Below are 24,669 nucleotides of genomic sequence, written 5' to 3' on the forward strand. Positions count from 1 at the left end.
TTCTACCCTAAAACATGTGATTCGATTATGAGTAGGGATGACGGTTGGACCCGGGTGGGATTTGCTGACGATGGGTTTAGATTTAGGCCCACTCGCAATACCTTTACCAACTATGGCAACTATACACATCCTAATAGATATAGTTGTCTTGACCAGGTAGATTGACTTTATAAGGGACAGGGGTTCGTGAGAGGTGAGACAGATATCACCACTCGAGAATTTGATGCCCTCCGATGGGAGAATTTAACATCCATTGCCTCCCTTGGTCAAGTAATTAATTCACCCCAGAGTTTACTGGGTTATAAAAATAACAATTTAACATTGATAGTCCCGCCTGTTCCCAAGGTTGCCCCTATTGTTCCACCTATTATGGAAATACCATTGCATGTGCCCATGGCTCCAACATTGGACACTGTGCCGGAGAAAACTGGGGAATTAGGATTAGAACCTCCAGCTGAAATCTTAAAGGTTCTTTCTTGGAATGTGGCGGGCATTGCTAATAAATTAGACACAAGTGATTGGGACTCCCTAATAGGCAATAGTGATATCTGCCTTTTTCAAGAGACCTGGGCGAGGGAACCGCTGTGCAGAGTAGGATACGCAGTGTTTGAAATTAAAGCAACTTGGACTGGCAGAGGGAGGCCATCTGGTGGTTTGGCGATTTGGGTAGCCAGTCACATTGGGTGCAATGCGGAGAGTGTACCAACACTCTCGCAGGACATACAGTGTGTCCTACTCAAGTGGCCTCATGTTTTAAATTTAGCAATTATCAACGTGTATTCCCGCCCAGTTAGTGTGGCCATGGAATCCCCCACACTAGATGATCTTTCGTGTTTTTTGGGTCATCTTCCTAATGACTACAAGATAGTGTTGGGTGGTGATTTCAATTGCCACTTTGAACCCCTGGAGGGTCTAAGGGAAGGTGCCCTTACGGCTGAAGATGATTTCTGGGGTGTCCCGCCATGTCAATCTCCCCATGTTAAATCTTGGTCCCCTCTGGCAGTACAAATCATGTCCTTAACATTAAACTTTTCTTTAAGGGCCTGTAACGGTTGTACCACCTCTGATATCCCTTCATCTTGCACTTTTCATAGGAAGAACCATGAATCTAGGTTGGATTGTATCTTTGTAGATACCGGCCTTTGGTCTTAGATCCTGGACTTCAGAGTAATAATAAGAACGGACAGTGACCACAACGCACTTCTATTGGATATGGTGCATCCTATATGTGCTGGTCGATCACTCTCCGCTGAGTCTAGTGATGATCTTGGGAACTTGGTTCTCAGCTCTAATAGACGTAGGGTTAAATGGGGGAAATTGGCAAGCTCAGAAGAGACTATAAGTAAAATTTATCAGCTAGCACTCCCCAAGTTAAAAGAATTGGACATACTAATTACTCAGCCAAGATCCTTGGAATTCAATGAGAAGTTAGCCACAATTCATGACGACCTAGTGGGAGCATTAGGTGAAGTTTTCTACCCAGTGGTACCCTTACGGAAAAAAAAGACTCGAACCCCAACTTGGTACAATTCTTCTTGTAAAAAGATTAAGTCAGAACTAATAAATACAATAAAAACAGGTTCTGATAAGTGCAAGGTTACTGAGCTTATTCGGAACTATAGGAAACTATGGCACTAGCGCGATCGGAATGGGATTGGAATAGATGGCAGGACCTTACATTAGCACTAGAAGCGAAGGACCCGAGAAAATTCTGGTCCTTGGTAAATACCGGTGCAGGAGAATTAAAAGCTGCGGTGGAGCCAAATATTGCAGCTTCTGTCTGGGAGGCCCACTTTGGCACATTGTATCAAGAAACATTTGGATATGCCAATGTTGTAGCCTCCACTGTTTTATCTATTCCTGCAGCTGGTTTGGAATTTACCCTTGATGAGGTGGTCAGTGCAATCGAGGGTCTGGCGAGGGGGAAGGCCCCAGGTCTCGATAGATTGCCTGGTGATCTTTTTCGCCTCCATCCAGAGATATGGGGCCCTTATTTCCTCATCCTCTTCAATTCTATTGTGGGAGGAATGGAGATCCCTGTACTTGGCTGGGGGCAGAGATAGTGCCTATTTTTAAAAAGGGCTCTCCTCTTCTCCCGGCCAACTACAGGACGATTAGTCTCATAGATGTTCCCCAAAAAATCTATTCTCGCCTCCTCCTGAACCACCTTTTAGATTGGATGGAGGAAAATAAAATCCTTAGCCCCCTTCAGGCTGGCTTCAGGAAAAACACGTCCACCATGGATCAGATCTTCCGTCTCGTTCTCCTTTATTGGAAAACCGTGAGTATCGAGAGGGGGAGGCTGTACATGGTGTTCGTGGACCTGAGGTCAGCCTTTGACCTGGTTCCCCGTAAGAAATTATGGGAGGTTCTAAAGGAGCTGGGCGTTCCGATCCATCTATTAAATGCCATAACTAGGCTCCATGAGAACAACTTTGCTCAGGTCAGGTGTGGGAGGGATGGAGCATTGTCATCAAAATTCCCAGTCCTTAGAGGGGTAAGACAGGGTTGCGTTTTGGCGCCGACCCTGTTTTGCCTCTATGTCAATAATGTCATATTACATCTTGACACTATTGGGGACAATGATGCTCCATCCTTGGCAGGCAGGAGGGTACCAGCCATTATGTTTGCGGACGATACCCTCCTGCTTTCAAAATCCCCGATGGGGATCCAACGGATTTTAGATGGATTTGGTCTTTTCTGTAGTCAATATGGTCTTGAGATCAACACAGAGAAGACCAAGTACATGATATTCAATCCATCATCCAAAACTAGACCCAATCCATCTCTGAGTTCAGAAAGATTGGAGAGGGTAAAAACTTTCCAGTTCTTGGGGGTAACCCTCCATGAAAATTTATCATGGGAACCCCAAATTGCAAGAAGTCGGTTAAAGTTGTCCCAATTGTCTGGGGGAATTCTGAAGGTTGTAAACTCCTCCACTTATAAACCCATTAGTCCTGCAGTGGAGGTGTATAAAACCCAAGCTAAAGCGGCAGCATCTTATGGTGGAGAACTATGGGGGTATAAAGCGGGGGTAGGAATTGTTAATGTAGAAAATAATTTTCTTAGGCGTCTTCTTGCCCTTCCCCGCGGTACACCCCTTTTCCCCCTAAGATTAGATTTGGGTTTACCCTCCATAAGAGATGACCTGGAACTAATGCCATTACGATTCTGGCACAGGCTTTGGTCCACTGGTGAGCTTGTACATTACAGGCAAGAGCTCATGTATGTAATGAACTTGAACCAGTGTGACAAAATCCCATGGTTGGCCTCCATAAAGAAAGAACTCTATCGGTTGGGACTCCCTGAATTATGGGAATCCCCTGAACAAGGCTGCCATAGAGTTTCACGAAAATGTCTTGTGGGGATATATAAGGAGAAAAGTCTTGCTTCCCTGGTCTCTGCATCCAACAAAGGTATTTTGACTGATCGATTTTTGGTTTTCAAGGACGCATATCAGTTTGAAGGGTTTATGGACATTATCTTTCCCATTATATCAAGAAAATTGTTCATTCAATGGAGGTTAGGGACTCTGCCCATCAAAACCTTTACCTATAAATGGACAAAGAGGGATGATAAAATTTGTCCAGGATGTTGCTCCCATGATGAGGAAGAAATTAATCTTCTGTTTTTTTGCCCAGCCTATAATAGACCAAGGAAATTCTGGTTAGTTCCACTCTGCAGAAATTTGGGTATAAGGAGCCATCTGCACTCGTATAGAATATTGAAAACGAGTACAGCTCCCCACATAGTCTTTGCAATTGCCAAATTTTTAACGGCTATGTGGCGGATAAGGTCCAAAGTGCTAAAAGAATGATTCTTGTTGTAATGAATTGCAATTGTCCCCTGTGATTAGTAATGCTATGTATATTGATTTTATGCGTTTTAGTAATGATTTTTATATGTAGTGGATGTTTTATGTTGATATTGTACCATTGCATCTTTTATGGCCAAATCGGCCGAAATAAAGAAATAAAACTGAAACTGATTGTGTACCGCACTCTGTTGAACTGTTGATGACGAGAACTAAAACTCAGCACCTGACAAATAACAGACTCACAAGCTACAAGCAGGTTATACTTGCCACAGAGAATGTGACTCTAAGGAGGTGATCTGTTTTAAACGTTGCTACGCTTATGCCTTTGCTAAATGCAGATGAGGAAGATTGTGAGGCCCATGACTGTCTTGATGTGACTGAACTTTGCACCAAGCAGAGACAGGACATTGTCGATGAACTTCTGCCTGACCCTGATGAAATTTTCTTTGTTGATTGTTCATGCTTAAGAGACAATGTTGGTCACTAGAGAGCAGCATTTGCTGTATGTACCATTACTGGAGTGGTTGAAGCTGCTTATCTCGAGGGAGTATACTCTGCACAAGTGGCCGAAATGATTGCCTTGACGCGCACCTGTTTGGCAGCAAATCAGATCTGAATAACCATGTACACCGATAGCCAGTATGGGTTCGGTGTGGTTCATAACTTCGGACAGCTATGGTCTCAGAGGGGTTCTATGACATCATCTGGTTCTCCCATTAGAAACGAAGAGTATGTTAGACAACTGTTGGAGGCTTTGCAATGTCCAAAAGAAATCGCTGTGGTGAAATGTGCAGCTCATGGAAAGGGAACTGACTTTGTGTCTCTAGGTAACAGATATGCCGCTGAAGTTGCACGTTTTTGCGCTGAACAATGGTGTATATTCACTGGAGATTACACAGGAGAGAGCCAAGAGAGAACCAAGCTCAACATGATGTTAGCCATGGCAGACACTTGGGATGAGCTCAAGCTCCTGCAGGAATCAGTTTCTGAACAGGAGAGGGAGGTATGGGTCAAAGCAGGTTGTGAGAAGGGAGAAATTGACATTTAGGTTTCAAGTGATGGTCGAGCAGTGTTACCAGATGACTTATTGAGCCCGATAGCAAGACAGATTCATGGTTCTGTGCATCTTGGAAGAGATGTGATGGCGCGAGTGTTCAGACAGACGTGGTACAACCCATGGTTTCAGGCGGTTGCTGAAGCAGTGTGTCAGAGATGTGTTACTTGTTAACAGATGAATGCTGGAAAGAAGACTGTGGTTACACTAAGTCACATTGGGAGCTCAGGAGGGCCTTTCAATAGGATGCAATTAGACTTTATTGAGATGCCTTAGTGTAACGGATTATGGTACATTCTAGTGGTGGTGTGTGTTTTCTCAAGGTGGGTGGAAGCATACCCGACAAGAAGGTGTGACATGCTCACAGTGGCAAAGCTACTACTTAGGGAGTTGATTCCTAGGTTCGGTTTCCCAACCTCGTTGGAATCGGATAGGGGGATGCACTTCCACAGCGAGATCATGAAGTTGCTTTGTGCCGCCCTAAATGTTGATCAGAGACTCCATTGCAGCTATAGACCAGAGGCTTCTGGGATAGTGGAAAAGATAAATGGGACTTTAAAGGCTTGGATGGGAAAAGTGTGTTTGTCTACGTCTTTGAAATGGCCTGATGCATTGCCCCTGGTTCTGATGAGTATTCGCAGTGTCCCAGATAGGAGAACGGGTCTTTCCCCACATGAGATCCTGATGGGGAGGGCGATGCGATTGCCACCAGTACCGTCTACAGCTTTGATAAACATCACTGATGACTTAATCCTTGACTACTGCAAAGGATTAACTGATATGGTCCGTTCTGTGTCTCAGCAGGTGCAGGCTGCCGCTGTTCCAGCTTCAAGTGACCTATGCCACGATTTGTGCCCGGGAGATTGGGTACTGGTCCGTAAGCATGTGAGGAAGAGTTGCCTGGACGCTCGGTGGTGAGGCCCATAACAGGTGATACTGGTAACGAACACAGCAGTGAAGTGCGGAGGATTGCCTAACTGGGTACATGCTTCCCACACCCACAGAGTTTCAGAACCCTTGGAAGAAACAGCTCCTCTCGCGAATGAAAATCCAGTTGTGGCAGCAGGGCCACAAGAGAGGGCAAGCCAAGCTGTGAGGGTTGCTGGAGAAGCTGGTTGCTCATCAGACTAAGCTGAAGAGGGTCACGTTGTTCATAATCCAGATATTGACTCTGAGGAAAAAAGTGACGCTGGGAGTGGCATAGAGTCAGATTCAGCGGAAGGAAGTGGTGTGCAGAGAGACCGAGAAGAAAGCAGAAGGGCTGGAGGCACAGAAGAAGCCTGGCCTAGGAGACAGGCTCCCGAGAGAGATCTTGCCCCTGTGTCTGAGGTCTCCGAATCGGAAGAAAGCAAAGAAGAGCAGAATCAAAGCCTGAGAAGGTCGAGGAGGATGAGAGAGCCTTGCCACAGATATGCTACCCCGAAGTGGACTTACACAGCAACTGATGCCGGAAGTAGTGAGTTCCGGGAGGATGAGGTCTGTGAGCTTGGTCAGCAGGAATCCACTACTGAAGCTCAGGGTGGTGTTGCTGGTGCCTGGTCTCGAGATTGAGGGAGTGCTGACACTCACGATTCCTAATCCTCCACTTTTGAGCAAGGTGCGAATCCTGGTTTTCCCGACGAATCATCGACTCATGAACTGGTAACTGTTCGTCTTGAAATTTTGCATCATGTTCTAACTGCAATTGGATCTGAACTTATCGTGGATTGTGAATACCTGTGTTTTGTAAATAAGTGTTTAAAAGAAGATAACTTAGGCCCGAGTGGAAGAAGAAGAAATTTAGGGACTTTCCATACAAGAAGAACAAGGGCTAAGGAAGTCTTTTTGAACTGTGTAAGTAAGGGACTGAAAGTACTGTAAAGGGGATTTCCAGCACCCCCGAGTGGTGTTTTGAACTGGTGAACAGCAACCTGTGGTGGAGAAAGAGACTCTAAGTACTCATTGCTGAACCCAAAGCCGATAACGAGAATGGAGGCTGGAAATTCGAACGCATGTCTAAATATATGATAGGCACACTCATAGGAGGAGTGGTAGTTTCAATAGTTGTAGTTATTATAGTGTCAGTTGCTATTCCACATGAGGTAGGAGTCGTAGAGGTGAAGGGAACGCCTACACCCAGTACTGGAACCAAGAAAGAGGGCATCATAGGAGCTGAAAAGGCTTTGCTAGATCAAGATAATCGTAGATTGCATGTAGATTTGTCTAGAGGTGATTTTAAGCTTAATGCATATGCCAAGCTTCTATATGAATATGTGGAAGCGATGGATGTGAAAGATTGTTATGTGTGTAGGCAGTTGCCTGCCTCAGTGGACGAGGGGATTAAGTATCACCATATTCCACTGAGGTATGGGATTTCATGTAGTCTGCTGCTTAGTATGTTTTATGGAAGAGGTCATTATGAATACTTCTTTTCGAATTACAATGCAGTACTTTCAGAAATACCTGCTTACAAGCACCTGAATAAGTATGATTATTACAAGCAGGAGGACAGGATTGGGAAGTATTTCATTCCGACTTCGAATTTAGATACAGCATATGCTCATAGACATAATTTGACTTGTTCATTAACTGAGGTAGAGAAGAAATTTGTAGATCAAGTAGAAGATAGATATAGAACACTAACAAAAACACGTGATACTGGGCAGAGTCAGGTAGATTGGACTGAGGAGGAGAGATTTCACAGAGCGAAAGGGAGTTATGGCCCTATAGCATTGGACTTGTTGCAGAAGGGGAAGTTGTGTGTGAAGCGGGTACTGACCTACTATGATAAGATTTCTGTGGGACAAAGCACATGCGATCATGTTTTCACTATGGAAGAGTCGGCAAAAATGTTTTGCAAGGGTCAGTGTAAGTGGTGTCAACAGTATATTATGTATGTGGAAAGAATGCTTACGTGAGATTGCCTGCGAATTGGTTTGGAACTTGTTATTTAGGAATCATTTTTCCAAAATTTACCATGCAGAGAAATTGGAGCTTTTGGAAGATGGAAAGCACTCTAGAGCCAAAAGAGGTGCGAGAGCGGGAGCTGTGATTGGAGATATCTTTGGAGCAGTAATTCCAAGTTTGGGAGTGATTTTAAATGATGTGAAGATTAGGAGATTGGCGACTGTGGTTGGTGAGTTGTCAATGAATATAGCTAAGTCTTTGATACTTGTGGATGGAGAGATGTTATCGATAAGGACGATGGTGATGCAGAACCACCTTGCTTTAGATGTCTTACTGGCAAAAGAGGATGGAGTCTGTAAAATGTTGAAGGTTCAAGAGTGCTGTACTTATATACCAGATAACAGCAAAGATCTGAAAAAGTATATAAGTAACATCACTGTGATCCACCATGAGATCCAAGATCTGACTGAAGAAGGTGTTTGGGAAAAGGTCGGAAAAGGATTTGGCAAGGTGGGAAATTGGTTTGCAAATCTAAGAAAGGGCGTTCTTGGTTATATTCTGAAGCCTATCATTATCATAGTGCTTTGTGTGGTTTGCTTGTGGGGATTTTCCAGAGCTTATCAATGGTACAGGGTGAACCAAGTTGAAAGGTCCCTTAGGGAACAAGAGATAAGAATGGCCAGACTGCAGGACAGTCACTATCAGAATATCAAGAATCTAGAGAAGTTCCGACAGAGAAGAGTGGCCACAAACTCTGTTTAGGTTGGTTCTTTTTCCAGGGAGTTGTGATTTTGGTGATGACACTAGTCATCAAAGGGGGGAACTGATAGAGCGCTATGTTGTTCTGAAAATTGTCGGGGTGTATAATAATCATGTATAGTCCGCACCCACATATATATCCTATGTTGTATTAACAGGTGATCATTAGAGGAGTAAATGTGATAATGAAATGTGAATATAATGTTAGGAATGTAGTGCGTTAGTTAAAATCGTTTAAGATTTTAAATGTAACTGCCTATTGCAAAGTGCCTAATGAATTAATTTGTGTGCAATGTAATGCCTTTGATTTAAACGTGCACCACATTAAAGATTGCACATATAGGAATGATTACACATATATATGAACGTAATGAAAATAATGCTTGCAGATGCAATGTTTATTAACGAGTGATTTATAATGTGCAAAGGCCTGATTGAAGGTTCACGTATTGTAGTGAAAGGCCTATTCGTTCTTATGTTAGCTGAATATCATAGGCCCGTAATGTACTTCCCTTGGGAGAGCTTTCATTTGGAGGTAGTCGGTAGATTTCTGTGAGTGGAAGGTTTTCACGTTCTCAAGCTCCTGTTGCAGGTGCAAGGACATCTTCCTCGTTAGCCAAGACTAACCTTTTGTTTTAGGAGTTAGGTATAGAGGAGCGTTTGCTACAAGTGTCTTCAGGAATGCATATAATGAGAAGCCAATACTTTCGGAGCTGAGGGAGCCTGGGACTCAAGGACATCCTAACCGTTATTGGATGCCATACAAGTTTCGATGGAAATTCACCTCCAGGAGGTGTCCAGCCAGAAGAGGTGGAACGAAGGCATGTCTTACATGTTGTGCATACTTAACTGGCCTTGATCAGTTTTGGTAAAGCTGCAAAAATGTTTTTTTTAAAATAGGAAAGGGGAATTCATACGTTTTTCAAATCCTCACACATGACCACTTTCTTAGAAATACATAATTATCACTATTTCTTAATGCATTACTTTCATATTTACATTTACATATTTATATTTAGGGGTTCCTATTCTTACTGTTTTGTGATCCATTACATTTCAAAAGTGACTGTACAGTTCAGAAAGCGTCAAAATATTATGAGGCACCAATAAGTGAAATAATGTAGCCTGTAAAAAGACGGACTACCAGAAAAATTGCATTTTACTGACATTGTTTTTCTCGACCCCTCTGAAGGACTGAACATGGTGGGTTCAAATATTCAACCTGTTCTACGAGGTATCATGCAGATTGTATTCAATATTGTTGCAGTGTCCTGCTGGATTGAAGAGTTGTCACAGGAATACTAATCACACCCTGCACAATTGATTATGTTTGGGACCTCCTGTGCACTTTCTTTCCTCATGTATTTCTTATTTACCATTTTCCATCTCTGTCTTTCTTTTGATACACCCCACCACCTGCATATTTTCTTGCCTGAAACCACATCAGCTAGTGCATAAAGAAGAGACTAAAGTGGTACAGTGGCGAACTGATTGCCACATCTACTGTTTAATGTAAGAGATTTTGAGGCCGGACACTTTGTGAGTCACCCGTGTCTTTAGATTTTCCTACTCTTTTTCTACCTCTTTAGGATAATAATACCTTTCATATGATTTGGCTCAATTCCATTCAATTACGTATTAAAATCTAAAAACTTTAGCCTTTTTCTATGCCCCATGATGCAGTAGATTTATTCTTTACCCATATTAGCAACTTGGATGGAAGAGTGGGAGCTCGCCAGCCAATTAGATTGTTGCCTTAGTGGGATATAGCAACTATTACAGGCCCACAAAGGGAGCATTTTCTCAAGCTGGAATATCATCAATGAAGCCATCAAAAGATGGTGATATACATACCAGTTGTATGATGGAATCATGCATGTGATTACCACGCATGCCTTTCTAAAGCGGCGGTTACAATGCAGTACTGTTACCCCGCGTTACCTTTCCACTAATTTCTTTTCAACTAATATGCCTTTACCACGCATGCATTACAACAAATTTCATTGTAGAGGCATGATTGGTTATGGCATATGGGTGGTAAACGTTATGTATGGTAACGGTACCAGCTTTATAACCGCTGCCACCTGCCAGGTGCCGTTCCACGCCCAAGTCCTATACACCAAGCCTCCCCTCTCCCTCAGCCCTGAAAACCATCCCGCCCCCAGCCCAGAAACCTAACACCAGCCTCCCAGCCCTAAAACACCCCAGGCCCCAGCCCTGAGCCCTAAAACCCAGCCCCCAACCATGAAAACTACCCCAGCCCTGAGCCCCAAACCGGCCTCAGAGCCCTAAAACATCCCTGCCTCCGTCCATGAGCCCTAAAACCCAGCCCCAGCCCTGAAAACTACCACCTTTACAACGAAAATCGCTGTAAAGGCATGGGTGGAAAAGGAATATGCATGGTAAAGGCATACACAGGGTAAAGGCAAGCGTGCTAATGCTTGCGTAGTAATGGCATGCGTGGTTGAGACTGCGTTGTAAATGCTGTTTCCCATACACACCATTAGCTCTTAACTGCTTCAATGCCACCAATGGATGTGGTCAAACCCTTTTAACCAGAGAAATGAGAATCAAGATACAATACAATACCATTACAGCAGTAAGTAGGATACTCCTGTAACCAAGAGAGAAAACAGCCAAACCGTGACCTGCTGTTAGAAATGGGATTTCTAGTTAGCTAGGGCAAGCGCCTAAGCCAGGCAGAAACCACCACTCTAGTCAGGGCAAGGGAGTTACACGCTGAAGATAACCCCTGCTCACTCCCTAGGTAGCTTGGCACGAGCAGTCAGGCTTATTCCAGAGGCAATGTGTAAAGTGTTTGCGCAACACACACACACAGCAGCAACACACTAGGCACACTACAAAAGAAACTCCACACTAGGTTATATAAAAAATAGCCTTTGTATTACCCAAAATACATTAGAATAATAATCACACATATACGCTGTGCCAACTGGCACTAGGAAATATACACTGTACCAACTGGCACTGGGAAATATTCACAGTGGATTATATATCGGGCCACTGTCAGAACCATCACAGCACAAGTCACAAGTAGTAAATAACACAACCAGTAACTACAGGTACAATCATGACCTCAGCATTATATAAAACACATTGTGCATAAATCACAAGCATAAACACATTATGCACAAATCACAAGCATAAACACATTATGCAGCTGTGTAGAGCCTTGTGCTCTACCAATCTCACCCAAAATGACCCCAGGCCAACTGGCCTTTCACCGGGGCTCAAATGCCCTCTGTCCCAAAATGTCAGGGCGTAAATGTAGGGCCTCTCAAGTAGCCCTCTGGCTGCCAATGCAGCGAAGCGACTGCACAATGCCCTGGGGGCGTGGGGTGCAACTCACCCCCTCCTCATCCTGAAGAAAAATGCCCCCGTGTTGCAGCTGCTCGCGCTCCTGCGGTGCAGCTGGGGAAATAAGGCCTGGCACAACTGTGCCCCTTAAGCCCCTCTGGGACTCCTTAACCCCTTCAGTGCCACGCCCTTTCCCCCTCCTGTGCCGGGCGTTTCATTAGTGGGTGGGGTTCATGACGAGATAGTCTCGTCATGGGCACAGCGCGACCGTGCTCCATGACGAGACTATCTCGTCATGGGCACAGAAGAGGTTAAGCAAAACGTGCCCCTCTCGTAGTAGCATTGGCACTAACAGTGCCTTTGAAGCCCCGCTCGGGGACTTAGGGATCCAAAACTGGCCCAACAAGAAACCAGCACTGGCACTCTTCGTGCCTGGGGAGCCCCGCTCTGGGGCTATTGAACAAACATTGCCCCAAACGATATAGCTGCCCGCACTCCTTCGGGTCAGCTGAAGGAAACTGGCACCAACCGTGTGCACTTCGAACCCCACTCATCGGGACTCTTCACTCGCGGGGGAAGTCTCTCTACATTGGGAGCCCTCGAGGCTCCGGTTGAACTCCTCCTCTCGGCCTCACTCACCGGGCCTCGGTATGGAGCCTCCTTCTGGATGGCTCTATACTGCGGGGTAGGCTCCCCGCCTCAGCCAGGCTCCGCCGCCTGTCTTCCAACCCTGGTGACTCTTCCTGGCCACGCCCCGAGTCAGGCAGCTTGCCTGACTTGCGGGCCTCCGATCTCAGCGGCAATATCCCGGTGATTCTTCTTTCCTTCAAGCGGCATCAATGCTGGGTAGGATCCCGCCATCAAACACACAAATGCGAGGTGTGCTCCCGCCTTCATCAAGGACACAATTGCGGGGTGCGCACCCGCCAAAAGTGGAGCACCAAGAAAATGCGGGGTGGGCTCCTGCTCCAACTGCCATCCAAAATGCGGGGTAGGCTCCCGCATGTCTCCCCAGCAGCACGTTGGAGTCCCCACGCCAGGATTCCTCTTGGCAACGTCGCAGCCCTGCACTGCAAAAGCCCCAGCAATCCTCCTGTCCTGGAATCAACAAAAATAAAGGTGCAGCGCTCCCGAGGCCCTGGGACCCCAAAGTTCAGGGGGAAAAGGCTGGGCCCAGGCAAACCAGCTCACAGGGCCCTCCAGCAGGGAGGCAGTGCCTCGTGGCAGTTCCTCCTGGGGCCCGGCAGCAGCAAGTCCCCCCAAATCACAAGGAAGCACCAAAAACATGGGTTCACAGCCCCAGTACTTACCCCACATTTTCCTTTGTTCTGCCCTGGCACACGGCCTGGGGGAACCAGTCTCAACTGGTTCCAGGGAGTATTGGAGCACTTAGTTTACAGGGCTCCTCTTCCCCTTTGTCAGGTGGGGGCTCGGTCATCAGACACTCCACAGGGGGTGGAGCCAGCATCCACCTAGGCAGGCACAGACCTTTGTAGGGTCAGGGGACTACTCCTCCCACTTCTCCAAATGCAGATCCCCTATTCAGCCTAGCGCTGACTCAACCTGCTCTCCCTGGAGTCACACACACCTCACCAGCCCCTGTCACTCCAGAGCAAGACATACAAAACACATCAGGCAGGCAGACACATTGAACACAAAAATGCCATTTCTATAAGTGACATTTCTAAGATAATGATAACAAATCTGTGCACACCATTGCGCAGCATTTATTATTACTATTCCAAACATACCAAACTTGACCACGCTGCTCCTCTCATATCAGGAATTACCACTGAAACACTTATCAGGGAATCCCCAATACATTCCTATGAGAGGGCAGCCTCACAGTAGTGAGAAATCCCAAATCGCTGTTTGTCACCTCCAGCTGCTTCATCACAACTTATCCCTAGACAGAGATCGATACAGAACAAAGAGAAAAGTCCAAACACTGCAGATGTGTCCATGGAGTTTCCGGTTTGTCTGGCTTCTTGGCTGGTTGTATCAAGGATAAACAAGATCAATCACAGCCAGTCTGTCTCCTGCCTGCCTGCCTGCGGTAGTGCAATATCCAGTCCTTTCAGTGAGAGTGGCTGGGAAACATGATCCAGACACATAGGAGCATATTTACGAGGTAATGGTGCAGCGCGGTGCTGCTGCGTCATTTAAAAAAATGCAGGGATGCGCCGCATTTACAAGAATACGGTGCATCCTAGTGTTCTCCTTTGCGATAGAGCTAAAAATAGCTGCTTAGCGCCACCGCAGACACCTTTGCGCCATAGTGAAATGGAGCATGCATTGCAGGGATGATTGTTTCTGTGCAGGAAGGTGTTCCTTCCTCCACATAAACAATCAATAATTGTGTTTTCCTCTCTCTACGTCTGCTGCAGAATGCTGCACACACAGAAAAAGCAAAAGCACAAGAAATAAGAGTATTTCTCCTCGTTGCGGCAGTCTAACGCTTGCTTGGGCAGTGTCAAAAACAATAGTTGTTGCGGTAGCCATGCAAAGTGGCTTAACGCCATTTTGTAAATATGGTGCAGGGCATTGTGCCACTGGAACATCAGAAAAAGTGATATTCCTGTGGCACAATCCCCTTGTAAATATGCTGCATATTTCCATAGATTTATCTGAGTTCAGGACTCTGCCAGCAGACGAATATTGTTAGCGGGCTCAGAAAATGAGAATGTTTCTCATACTTGTTCCCTACAAATTGTGTAGCATGGCAGACACCTTATCCACTAACCTCATTGGGTAGTGCTAGCAATTTGATTCAATTAATTCATATAAATAAATAAAAAAAATATACAAAGTCTAATAGGTAGAAATTTTGAATATTTTTATGTTTTATCATTCCAAGTGTTAACAATAACATCGTTACCGGACTTCCTAGCCCCAGTACTGCTTAAAGCGCCTAATTTCACAATCTTAGGGGACCTAAACATACATTTTGACGACCATGAGTGCCCTAATAGGAATCAGCTTCTCCCTATTCTGGAAGCTTTTAACCTTCAACTTCTAAACACAGGTCCCACTCATTGTGCCGGTCACTTACTGGACCCGATCCTATCTAACCTGTCCCTAGATTGTTCTCGTGAAGCCCTACAAATCACCTGGTCCGACCACTTAGCTGTCCCCTTCTCTTATGACATGGCTGATACAGTAATAAGACCTGAGGTGGAAACTACGCGGCCAGTTCGGAATTGGGGGAAGATTAACTTGCCAGAACTCAATAAACTACTGATCAAAACACTTCCATGTGTTGAACTACCAACTGCCGCTCTCAATTGCGCCACTGAACTCTGGCTAACCACTGCAGTCAATACAGCGCTTCCAATGACATCAAAGCCCGCATTTTCACACCACCCTCCTGCTCCATGGTATTCGGAACAACTTAAAAGCCTCCGCTCACATTGTAAGACCTTGGAGCGTAAATGGAGACAAGGCTATTCTCCTTCACGTAAAGCCACATATAAAGAAGCCTTAAAAAAATACCACTACAGTTGTAAAACTGCTAAAGCAGACTACACAAGGAAAACTGTGACTGATGCACAAAACTGCCCAAAGGTGCTATTCTCTGTTGTCAAAAAATTGACTGGTGCTAACTCGATCCCTCCTCCCCCGGCACTTGATGGCATTCAGTGTCAGTCCTTAGCGGATTACTTCATAGATAAAGTTGATCTTATCTATGAAAATTTCACTACACCTCCAGGTACTATGTACACTGCCCTTGACATAGTCCAAAAATTGGAAAACAATGACACTGATGCAGTAGTCACTACTTGGCAGCCCTTAGACGCCATTTCTTTCCTCTCCTGTTTAAATAGTGTGAGATCGGGCTCCCCACAGGACGCTCTCCCGGCCAAAATATTAAAACAATTAGACCCTCTCACTCATCCCCCCATCATTAAATTACTCAACGCTTCTCTGAGCGAGGCCCATGTCCCACAACCTTGGAAACACGCCATGGTTGTACCGTTATTAAAAAAACAGGGTGCAGATCCTTCAAATCCTGCTAACTTTCGCCCTATATCTTTGTTGCCAATTTTCTCAAAGATATTGGAGAGACATATAAATTCTCAGCTCTCCAAACTGGTTGAAAACACTGGATTTCTCCATCCTTCTCAGTCGGGCTTTCGGCCTAGGCACTCAACCGAGACAGCCCTCCTGGGGGTGACAGAGAGTCTTAGGCACGGTGTCGATCAGGGAAACACCATGGCGCTCATCCTGCTGGATTTGAGCGCAGCTTTCGACACCGTGTCACATTCCATCCTCATTGACTCTCTGAAATCTCTAGGTGTGGCAGGCCAGGCCTTGGCCTGGCTGGCGTCTTTCCTTAGTGACCGAAGCTTCCAAGTGTTTTCTTCTAAAGCTGCCTCCGCCATTTGTCCTTCCACCCGTGGCGTCCCTCAGGGCTCAATTCTTAGCCCTTTATTATTTAATATTTATGTTAAACCCTTGGCAACCATAGTCGAACAAGCTGGGCTAACCCTGTTTTCCTACGCAGATGACACCCAGATTGTCTTCTCCTTGTCAGGGAGAGACGTAAACAACATCTCCGCACTCAAGTCGGGCCTCACTCTTGTGGCCGACTGGATGCGGAGAAATTGTCTCAAGCTGAATGGGGAGAAGACCGAGGTGGTCATTCTGGGACAGAACAAACATCTTTGGGGTCCTCGCCATTGGCCCATCGAACTGGGAAATGCGCCTACACCATCTACGGCAGTTCGCAACCTGGGCGTCATTACTGACGACAGGCTAACTATGAGACAACAGGCTACTAAGGTCTCAGCCATCTGCTTTTCAACCTTGCGATGGCTTCACAAGATTTTGTGGATGCTCCCCCTCTCCTCTCGCAGAACTGTAGTCCAGGCACTTGTAACATCACGCCTGGACTATGGCAACATTCTCTATTTGGGCGCAGATAAAGCTACTATACATGTGCTGCAGGTGGTGCAAAATGCGGCCGCGCGCCTGCTAAAGAATGTCCCCAGACGCACCTCAGCCACTGCCGCTTTGCGTGACCTCCATTGGTTGAGCATCCCAGAACGCGTTAAATTCAAGGCACTCTGCTATATGTTCAAGGCTAAGCAGGGTAGCGCCCCAGTATATGTTCAGGGGCTGGTAAAACCCTATAGACCCCTGCGCTCATTAAGGTCATCGGACATTGGCAATTTCACAGTACCAAGATGGAAGCTGGCAAAAATGGGAGGCCGCTCCTTTTCCACTCTTGGTCCTAAATACTGGAACTCCCTCCCATTGGCATTAAAATCTGAGACCAACTTACTCCGCTTCCGTAAGGCTTTGAAGACCCTGCTCTTTACTAAGCGTGACCAATAGTCGGCAGAGGCCTTAAGTCAAGGTGACATTCTCTTTTCTTCTACAGTCTATCCCTGGCGCCGGGAAACCCATTGTGGGTAGCTGTGCGCGGTACAAGCTTAAATAAATAAATAAATAAATAAATAAGGGTCAGGTGCTAATATTCAGTAACAATAAACCGCTTCCTGCTGGGACATAGAAGTGCAGCAACTGCTCCACTGAAGGTATGGATGTCCTGCAAAGAAGTGATGGCCCTATCCAATTAAATATCTGAATGTTCTGCGGACAATGTTGGTGCTATCCGTTGAAAGAACAAAGACTCAGCTATGTGTTGATAATGCCCATGACAAGCATAACACCCTTTTAGGGAGGTAATGTTAAATTTCTGACAGAAATTGGGAAATGTGCCAGTATTAACAGAGCAGTGATGTTATGGATTCCGAAGCCTTCTTGATGCCTGTAATGAAGACCTGTAAGCAGTGGCCATAGCTGCTTGTTGTTAGAAATGGGGTTTGTGGTTGGCTAGGGAAGAACCCACCACTCTAGTCAGGGTAAGGGAGTTACACACCCAAGATAACCACTGCTCAATTCCTTGGTAGCTTGGCAAAGCAGTCAGGCTTATCCCAGACACACTAGTCATACCACAAAAAGAGACTCCACAAAAAGTTAATATCCTTTGTATTATACATAAAAACACATTAGATCACATAAATCACTTTTCCAACTAGGCAATTGTCATGACGTCACATAGATCATAAAATCACTTTGTCAACCAGGCAATTGTCATAACATTACAAGTTAGTGCAATCCAGTATATCCTTATAAGTTGCAAGTTACAAAAACACCATCACTGCACATATGGCGAATCCTGAAGTATTGTCTGTTATCCTGACAAATGCAAGGCATGCGCAACATAAATCATCACAACAGGGCATTAGTAAGAAGCAGTGGCTTAGAGTCAGAGCATAAATCACTCAACATTACCATGCACATGCAGGGTGCAGCTTCCCTGCACCCCTACAACACTTTTTACAGTAATTCCCAATATGTCCCTGGAGCCTCTGCATTCCTTCTAGTTATTTTATGGTAATGAGCACACGCTGGCATTTCTTTTAGATAATCATGCACCTCTGTCGAGATCTCACCCCACGATCGTCACCAACAATGAACAAGTGCCCTCAATGTATGTGTCACTGAGGTAGCTGCCTGCGATCTGGCGGAGCAGCTACTGAAACCAATGCAGCGTGTTTCTTACCAGACGAAGAATACGCGGAGCCTTCTTGCAGCCTTTGCCCCGTACTGCTAAAATTACAGGAAGTGTGCCCAAGTATGTGCACAACCAGGAGGGGAGGCACCCGCCCTGCCCACTTTGGTGGGGAGACCTCACCTCAGAAAAGGGGCGCGCTGGCCGTGAGTGCATAACACGGCTGGCAGCGGCAGGGTGATTCTGCCCCCAACCTCAGCAACCAGAGGCCCTTGGATGGCTTGGTTGTGCTGGGACTGGCTTACCCCTGCCTGTTGCACTGGAACTCCTCCAGCAGTTTGGGCCCTGCCCCCACTCTGGGGTCAGCGTTGCGTGGCAAAGGGGGAAGACTTCCGCCTGGGCCTTACTTCTCCCATGTTGCGTAGTGACTCCACCCTCCTTTCTCGGCTCGGGGGCAGGCAGGGTGGTGCCTCATCAGCACAGCACGGCAGGTTGCCAGGCAACAGAGGGACTCCTTCGTGCAGGCCGCACCCTTGCTAGGAAATCTTAATGGTGTTGACAGCAGTGAGTGGGGGCTCTGCCCAGACTGAACCACAAGTCCAGTGCCCACAGAGGCACGGTTTGACCACCCCAAGAAAAATGCACAGGCTTCCAACAACCATGGCACAATGAGATGTCCACTGGGGGAAACACTTGGGAGCTCCCTAGCAAGAGTGCACAGGAAGGCCTTTCAGCAACAAAAGATGAAGTGCTTCACCATGCACTCGAGTCTTCTAGGACAAGGGGCATAACAGCATTCCTTGGAGAGCACTGGAGGCACACCAGCAGGGTGCAGACAGGCAAGACAGCACAAGTGTCCTCAGTGCAAAGTGACAGTCATTATTTCAGACTACAGGTAGCAGGTCAGCACTCCAGAACAATCAAGCCCCACGGCGGTTCCTCCTGGCAGTCCAGCAGTCCTCTGGTAACAAGCAGAGTCAGCAGCATCTGGTTACAAGCCCCACGCAGTATCTCCTAAATATAGGATCATAGCCCCTGTACTTACACTCCAAAAGTCTTTGATATGAGGGCAGTTCAAGCACTTTTTAGAAGTGCACAAAACTCCTATTAAATCCCAAGCCCTGACTCCAGACACACTACAGGGGACACGGACGGCATTGTGAAAGGCAGGCACAACCCTATTCAGGTGCAGGTAACTCCTCCCACCTCTGTAAATGCAGACTAGGCCTATTCAGCCTAACAATTAGTCACCCAGGAAAGGCAGGGTGCACCTAAACCCCCCTTGTGACTGTCTAGAGTGAATGCACATCCCCTTCTCCTGTAAATGTAAACCAGGCGGTGGATATACAACCAGGCAGGGCACAAAGAGTCATAAGCACACAGAAATGCCCATTTCTAAAAGAAGCATTTCTAAAATAGTAATAACAAATCCGTTTCACCAATAAGCAGGATTTCTTACTACTATTCCAAACATACTAAACATGGCCACGCTGCCCCTTTCATATCAGAAATTACCACTGAAATGTATATCAGGGAACTCCCAATGTAAACCAATGATAGGGCAGCCTCAGAGCAGTGAGAAACCAAATAAGCTGTTTGTCACTATCAGGACATGCCACACAGCTAGGGAATCTAAGGCACATGTCTTACCTTTTACCTACACAGCACCCTGCCCAGAGGGCTACCTAGGGCCTACCTTAGGGGTGACCTATTTATTGTAAAAGGGGAGTTTCAGACGTGACAAAGACTTTACGTGCCAGGTCACTGTGGCAGTAAACTGCGCATGCAGGCCCTGCTGTGGCAGAGGCTTGATACAGATGTGAAAGGCTACCTCTATGGGTGGCGCAAGCAGCGCTGGAGGCCCAATGATAGCATTTAATTTACAGTCCCTGGGTATATGGGACACCACTGTACAAGGAACTTACAGGTAAATTAAATATGCCGAACAGGTGTAGAACAATCTTACCAAGTTTACAAGAGAGAGCACATGCACTTTAGCACTGATCAGCAGTGGTAAAATGCCCAGAGTCATAAAACCAACAAAAACAGGTCAGAAACAGTGGCATAGATAGGCCTTTGGCCACCCATGGCGGTCCTTGCGTTTTCCACCCTGAGGTGGCTGCAGTGAAGAGTGCGGGGGAGTGCTGGTGAGGATTTTGTCCGTTTGCCCCCTGTGCTGCAAACACATTATTAATTAACGCATTAAGGAGCTATTGCTGCTCCAAGACAGCAGGTAAGGGGTGGGGAGGCCGCCACCCCAAAACTCGTGCCGCCCGGGGCTGCCCGTACCCCCCCACCTCCCTAGCTATGCTCATTGTCAGAACAAATACAGGAGGAAGGCAAAAGTCCTGGGATAACCCTGCAAAAAAAGGGCCAGTTCCAACACTAGTCTGGCCTCCATTTCCCAGTGTATATATCATGTCGATACTTCATTTGGTGATGGCTGAAAGGGCAATCTGATCTTCAAATATTCCCAGTCAGTGGAGGGTTTTGGTATTCCACTGGTATTGCGGATGACTTTAATGGATGATTTTTCTTTTTGATATCAAGTTTTGTTGAATGCTATTTGCTTGCATGGAATATCAACAGGTTATTTATTTCTAGTATCAAATCCTGCTCATCACCCTGAATCAGTAAAGGTATACATTACTTTATATGTTTGTAATCAACTTGAAGTTGTGTATTTGAGTCTGATTCATAAAAAATATAAACATGTACACATATACTAGGCCAGATGTACAATTCTAAGACTTTTGAGAATTCACATGCATTCACTTTACCATGTCTAGCAAGCTATGCCAGTTCCAAGGAAAATGTCATATGAAAACGGAGGTTTCCCCAATGCAGAGTTAAACACAGAATAGAATTCTGCATTGAGTTAATGCAGCCCGCTCTGCAAATCAACATGTTTTTCTATACGGCAAAGGAGGAACAGAAAACCAGAAGAGCAGCAGCAAAGGGAAAAGCAGGGATGAAAAGGAGGATTCAATTGCCTTTTGGTGAAATAAAGAGGTATGAGGTGGAATCAAGACATCATTTTTAGGACAGCTTTCTGCACTACGCTGTGTCTATTGAGGGCAGGAAAGCATCATATTTTTCAAGATATGGTGCATTCCTGCTATCTCCCTGTGCTGGCACACTTTGTGCTGCCTAGTGCCAAGGCAGGCACCCTTGAGCCATGTTGCAAAGATGCCTGTATTGCAGACAGGATTTTTTTGTGCAGGAAGGGAAATCTTTCTGCAAAAAAACAATGCTGAGAGACATATTCCTCTTTCTAAGGTGCCAATTACGATCCGGTAAAAAAAATTCCCGTACGACTCGTATCCGGTCTTTTTACCGTACGAATCGTACAAGTGCCGTACAAACTGGCAATCACGATTCGCACGGTAAAAAGCCCATACGAGTCGCATTGGGAATAATTCCCCACACGTCCTCGGGTCGGAAAAAGTGTCCGACACGTCCTCGGACGAGTTACCGTACAAACGTGAAAAGCGAAGTCCGACCGGGGAATCACGATCCGTCCCGGGCGTCCGATAGCACAACCGTATGGTGAAAAGACCGTCCGCACCGAACTCCAATAGCAACCATGGAGACGTCCAAACAGGTGCCCGGTACGCGCCGTACCCCCCCAGCCCCCGCATGTACGCGCCGTACCCCCCCCAGCCCCCGCATGTACGCGCCGTACCCCCCCAGCCCCCGCATGTACGCGCCGTACCTGCCCAGCCCCTGCATGTACGCGCCGTACCCCCGTGTATATACACTCGAGTACGTGTCGTACCACCCGTGTATGTAAACCCGAGTACGTGTCGAACCCCCCCGTGTACGTACACCCGAGTACGTGTCGAACCCCCATGTATGTACACCCGAGTACGTGTCGAACCCCCCCGTGTACGTACACCCGAGTACGTGTCGAACCCCCCGTGTATGTACACCCGAGTACGTGTCGAACCCCCCCGTGTACGTACACCCGAGTACGTGTTGAACCCCCCCGTGTACGTACACGGGGGGTTCGACACATACTCGGGTGTACGTACACGGGGGGTTCGACACGTACTCGGGTGTACGTACACGGGGGGTACGGCGCGTACATGCGGGGGCTGGGGGGGTACGGCGCATACATGCGGGGGCTGGGGGGGGTACGGCGCGTACATGCGGGGGCTGGGGGGGGTACGGCGCGTACATGCGGGGGCTGGGGGGTACGGCGCGTACATGCGGCCCCTGGGGGGGGTTTACGGCGCTTACCAGGCCACCTACTCTGGTCGTTTCGTGCCGTACTTCGCATTTCCGACACTTTTTGGGTGCCGTAAAAATATTGCCGTCCGGACTGCTGTCGGTTCGAATCGTAATTCCTGGGTCGTGAAACGCTGCCTGGAAGCGTCCCGACATCACGTCGCAGCATTCCCGGATCACATTCGTATGCATATTTTCGTCGGTCGGTGTTTTTTACGATTCGTACGGAAATGGTGTTTCCGTGCGAATCGTAATTCCATGTTTGTAATGTTTTACGACCGGGTACGAGTCGGACGGAGAATACACTCCGACCGACGGTTCGTACCCGGTTGTTACCGGATCGTAATCGGCACCCAAGTGTCCTACAATGAGAAAACAACTAGGAGAAAAAAAAATATTTCTCCTTGTGGCACTTCTGTCAGGAGGGTGTATGATTTTGACACATTCCTGGGCTTATTAGTCTTGGTAAATCTGAGACTGCGCAAAAGAGCATGGGTGGATGCGTGGAAATACCCATGCTGCACCCATGTAGTGCCTTCCTAGTGCAGAGTAATGCAATTCAGCAACTTGTGCTGCTTTGCTTTACCACAGTTTGACCAAACAATGCAGGTCTACACAACGTGGCCTTTCATGGCTTGGTAAACCTTGCGTAAGGATTGTATTACCCTTGCATGACCTTGCGTGAAGCAAGGGCAATGACATCCTCTGATAAATCTGGTCCCAAGTATCAGCAAGCGTGCCGCTGTATGTATGCATAGGTGTAAGTGACAATTTTGTGAAAAAAGATGTTGTTGTACATGCATGTATATACCTACCATTTTTGGATTGATCTATATCTTGCTGTGTGTACCACATCAAAGATGGACTTAAGGAGTACCAACAGTGAACATTCACTCTGTACTGTCAGAGGAGCAAGCCATATCAGTCACCGTGGAGCAATAAAGTTGGAACCATCATGCATCAGCAATAGATTATGCTTGAGGATTTTACCCAATGCACCCACATGCAAACAAGAAAAACATCTAGGAATGAACATATTACAACCAGCCATGATATCTGCTCCGAGGAATCCACCCAGCAGCAGCAAAGGAGTAGCCATTATTCATTCAGCAATTGGAACAAGTTTGAAGAGTTCATCAGAGTAGCAACATATGGGAATGGGCATCATATAACACATGATGTTATATGTTCCAAAGAGTCCACCCAAGACTAGCAGTAGAACAATTCTTAGAGATGAGTATTATACAACCAGCCATGCGATATAGTCTGAAATGTCAACCAAGGAGTGGCACAGAGTAACTCATCGTAATTAGCATTAAACAACCAATCACATTATATGCTCTGTTGGACCCACCTTGGAGCAACCAAGGGCAACAATTATGTGATCAGCCAAATAATATGGCTGATAAATCCATCCAGGTGAGACCTAAAGCAAGTTATGGGACTGAACCTTATACAAACTGCCAGTCACTGGAATGGCGCTAAGAGTCCACAGAGGACATAAGAGAGGCAGAAGAAACACATCAGAATAGGCATCATATAATCTGCCATGCTATATGGTTTGAAAGATCCACCCTTGAGCAGTAGCAGAACTACCCACAGGAATTGGCACCTTACAGCCATTTGAGGTCATATGAGAACAGAGTAGGAGCCTTCTCAGGAAGGTGCAGAGCTAGAATATCAACGAGAAAATATCGACATAAATAAATATCGAGGTAAGAATATCGTTGGTGTTAAATATCGATGTAAGTAATATCGATGTAAAAAATATAGATTTTTTTGTTGTGTAGTAATATCGAAATTTTAAATATCGATGTTTAAAATATACATGTAAAAAATATCGATGTAAGTAATATCGAAGTTATGTTTATGATGTTATTTTTTTAGTGTTTTGTTATTTTATGTAATTCTCTCAATTTCTAACGTTTATATGAAAAAATACATTTGAAATAATTTGGTTTTCTTTTATTTTCATGATAATTTTAGGAGCGGGATGTTGATTTTATAGGGGATAAGGGTGGGTAGTAATTCAAAAGTGTTGTGAGTATTACATTTTAAATAGTAATATTTTAAAATGTGAAAAAC

The sequence above is a fragment of the Triturus cristatus genome, chromosome 6 (genome assembly GCF_964204655.1).
Source record: "Triturus cristatus chromosome 6, aTriCri1.1, whole genome shotgun sequence".
Lineage (NCBI taxonomy): Eukaryota > Metazoa > Chordata > Amphibia > Caudata > Salamandridae > Triturus > Triturus cristatus.